The sequence below is a fragment of the Colobus angolensis genome, unplaced genomic scaffold (assembly GCF_000951035.1).
Source record: "Colobus angolensis palliatus isolate OR3802 unplaced genomic scaffold, Cang.pa_1.0 Scaffold22, whole genome shotgun sequence".
Lineage (NCBI taxonomy): Eukaryota > Metazoa > Chordata > Mammalia > Primates > Cercopithecidae > Colobus > Colobus angolensis.
This window is the reverse complement of record NW_012115377.1, coordinates 4,062,882-4,066,982: the sequence shown is the minus strand read 5'-3', so window position 1 is coordinate 4,066,982 and position 4,101 is coordinate 4,062,882.

The following is a 4,101-nucleotide window of genomic DNA, read 5'->3' as shown; positions in this document are numbered from 1 at the left end:
AGTTTTTTGTATTTTTTTAGTAGAGACAGGGTTTCACCGTGTTCGCCAGGATGGTCTCGATCTCCTGACCTCGTGATCTGCCTGTCTCGGCCTCCCAAAGTGCTGGGATTACAGACGAGCTACCGTGCCTGGCCGTTTTTTTTTTTTCTTTTCTGCGATGGAGTTTCACTCTTGTCGCCCAGGCTGAGTGGAATGGTGCAATCTCAGCTTACTGTGACCCCGCCTCCTGGGTTCAAGTGATTCTCCTGCCTCAGCCTCCCGAATAGCTTTGGTTACAGGCCCACGCCACCACGCCTGGCTCATTTTTGTATTTTTATTAGAGATGGGGTTTCACCATGTCGGCCAGACTGGTCTCAAACTCCTGACCTCAGGTGACATGCCCACCTCAGCCTCCCAAAGTGCTGGGATTACAGGCGTGAGCCACTGCGCCCCACCAGGGTTTTTTTTGTTTTGTTTTGTTTTTTTCTGGCATCCTCCCCTGGCCCCAACACCTACACCTCTATCTATAAGCTTACCTATATCTTTACCTTCACAGCACTCTTACCTATATTTTCACCTTTTTCCCCCTACATCCTCTCTGGCAAGTGTATTTTTTCTGTATCTTCATCTGGGTCCTCACCTGCATCTTCACCTGCATGCTTTTCTAGGTATTTTCTTGTGTTCTTGCCAGCATTCTCACCTGCAGATTTACCTGTCTTCTTACTGTCATTACCCAGTGGGATCACCTTGCCCCCTGCCTAGACAGAACCGATTTATCAGACGCGGGTTGCAGTGGAGAAAGAGTAATTCACGCAGAGCCAGCTGTGGAGACCGCAGTTTTGTTATTACTCAAATCAGTCTCCCCGAATATTTGGGGATCAGAGTTTTTACAGATAGTTTGGTGGGCCAGACGCAGTGGCTCACGCCTGTAATCCCAACACTCTGGGAGGCTGAGGCAGGTGAATCACCTGAGGTCAGGAGTTCGAGACCAGCCTGGCCAACATGATGAAACCCCGTCTCTACTGAAAACACAAAAATTAGCCAAGCATGGTGGTGCACACCTGTAATGCCAGCTACTTGAGAGGCTGAGGCAGAAGAATCGCTTGAACTCGGGAGGTGGAGGTTGCAGTGAGCTGAGATCGCACCACTGTACTCCAGCCTGGGTGACAGAGTGAGACGTCATCTCAAAATAATAATAATAATAATAATAATAATAATAATAGTTTGGCAGGTAGGGGTTTGGGAAGTGAGGAGTGTTGATTGGTGAGGTGGAGGTTGGAATCACACGGGGTCGAGGTGAGGTTTTCTGTCTTCCGTTCCTGGGTGGGATCACAGCACTGGAGGGGTCACATTTCTGGTCTGGGTGCTGTCAGCTGATCCACTGAGTTCAGGGTCTGCAAAATATCTCCAGCACTGAACTTAGGTTTTACAGTAGTGATGTTATCCCCAGGAGCAATGTGGGGAGGTTCAGACTCTTGGAGCCAGAGGCTACATGACCCCTAAACTGTAATTTCTAATCTTGTAGCTAATTTGTTAGTCCTGCAAAGGCAGACTGGTCCCCAGGCAAAAAGGGGATCTTTTCGGGAAAGGGCTGTTGTCAGTTTTGTTTCAGAGCCAAACCATGAACTACATTCCTTCCCAAAGTTAGTTCGGCCTATGCCCAGGAATGAACAAGGACAGCTGAAGCTTAGAAGCAAGATGGAGTCGGTTAGGTCTGATTTCTTTCACCGCCATAATTTCCTCAGCTATGATTTTGCAGAATTGGTTTCATTTCTGCCATGCACCTCCCCCAGCATTTATCCCTGCAGATTCGCCAGACCCATCGACCTGCAGTCCTGCTCTGCCCTCTCACCTGCATCCTCACCTGTCCTCATTGGCATCCCTTCTGCCCTCCTCCAGCCTTACCTCACTCTCCCAGACCCCGTTTCTAGATGGGCCTGAGCCAGGAGTCAATGCTTTGGGGTGAGCCATGTCTGGTGACTGCACCCGAGAGGGGGCAGCAGGGGGCTGGCGCGCAGGGCAGTGTTTCCGGCTGGAGCCCCAGGGAGGGAAGACATGAGTCAGCGGTTAGGGAGGGCATGTGGGGGCTCTGTGGTCACAGCATCACCAGCACTGCGTGGGGAGCAGCAGCCTTGAGTGTGGGGAGCGGAGACACTGTTGCTAGAGGGGACTGGGGCCCCGAGCACCTCCTCTCACTGCACCTCTGGTCCCCTGGGGACTGGGAGGGTGTGTGTATGAAGAGTGGGATGCAGCCTCCCAGCTCTGCACCAAGTCATCACGAAACACCCACTGAGACTGAAAGTCATGCCTCCACAGCCTCTTTCCCTAAGACACCCCACAGCTCCAGGGGTGTGGGGGAAATAGATGCATAGCCTACCCTACTCCCTCAAGCTCCCAAATGCCAAAGCCTCCTGCAACTCAGTGGGTAGCCCAGCTGACATCTGCCAAGACCACCACTCTACTTCACATCCTTCTTCTCATTTCTTTTTTCTTTTCTTATTCATTCCTCCTTTTTTTTTTTTCTTTTTTTTCAATTTGAGAGGAATCTTGCTCTGTCCCCCAGGCTGCAGTGCGGTGGCACGGTCTCGGCTCACTGCAACCTCTGCCTCGAGGTTCAAGCAATTCTCCTGCCTCAGCCTCCCAAGTAGCTGAGATTACAGGTGTGTGCCACCATGCCCAGCTAATTTTTTTGTATTTTTAGTAGAGATGGGGTTTCGCCATGTTGCCAGGCTGGTCTCAAACTGCTGACCTCAAGTCATCCACCCACCTTGGCCTCCCAAAGTGCTGGGGTTACCGGCATGAGCCACTGTGCCCGGCCTTCACTCCCGCTTTCTCCTGTTTGGGATTCATTTGATTCATTTCTTCAACATATAGGGGTGTTTGGGGCTTTTGTTTGTGTTTGCTTTTCTTTTGAACAAAAACTTATCACTTGAGGCTGTGAAGGGTGCAGATAGGATCTTATGAATCTTATGTTCTAAAAGGAGAAGCAGGAAAGGACCCTTGAAGGCTGCATGGGGCCGGGTGTGGTGGCTTACGCCTGTAAGCCCAGCACTTTGGGAGGCCGAGGTGAGCAGATCATTTGAGGTCAGGAGTTCGAGACCAGCCTGGCCAACATGGTGAACCCTCATCTGTACTAAAAATACAGGCACCTGTAATCCCAACTACTCGGGAGGCTGAGGCAGGAGAATCACGTGAACCCAGGAGGTGGAGGTTGCAGTGAGCTGAGATGGCACCACTGCACTCCAACCTGGACAATAAAGCGAGACTCCATCCCCAGCATCTGCTCCCCAAACAAGAAGACAGTGTGAAATGGATTTTGGATGGTGAGGATGTCCAAAAAGGAAAGTTCACCCACACGATGGGTCTAGCAGTTAAGAAGATCTCTTAGATTGAGTGGCCTGAGGGCCAACGTATGTGATAACACAGCCAGGCTATGTGACCAGTTGTTTGGTAAAACACTAGTCTAAACGTTGCTAGAAAGGTATTTTATATTTCTTTATTTTTTTGGTCTTTCCCCCCCCCCCCTTTTTGTTGAGAACAGGGTCTCACTATATTCCCCAGGCAGGTCTCAAACTCCTGGGCTCAAGCAATCCTCCCACCTCTGCCTCCCTAAGTGCTGGGATTACAGGTGTGAGCCGCAGCACCTGGCTAGAAAGGTATTTTTCAGACCACATCAACAACCACAGTTGACTTTCAGGACAGGAGAAAAGCCTAGGTATTGTGAGTGGGTTCCACCTGATCAGTTGCAGGTCTGAGGAGTAAACACTGCAGTCTCCTGAGGAAGGAATTCTGCCTCAAGGTTGCAACTTAGAAATTCTGCCTGAGTTTCCAGCCTTTAGGCTTTAAGACTGCAGCGTCACCTCTTACCCGAGCCTCCAGCCAGACTGGCTTGGCCTGTGGACTTCAGACTTGCCAGCTCCAATGATTGTGTGAGCTAATTTCTTAAAATAAATGTGTCACACTCTCTCTCTCTCTGACTCTATACTTCTCTCTGCCTCTCTCTTTTTCTCCGTCTGTCTTCGTATCTCTGTGTCCCTGTCTCTCTAGCTTTCCGTGTCTGTCTCTTCCCTGACTCTGTACCTCTGTCTGTCTCTACAGATTTCTTTTTTTTTTTTTTTTTTT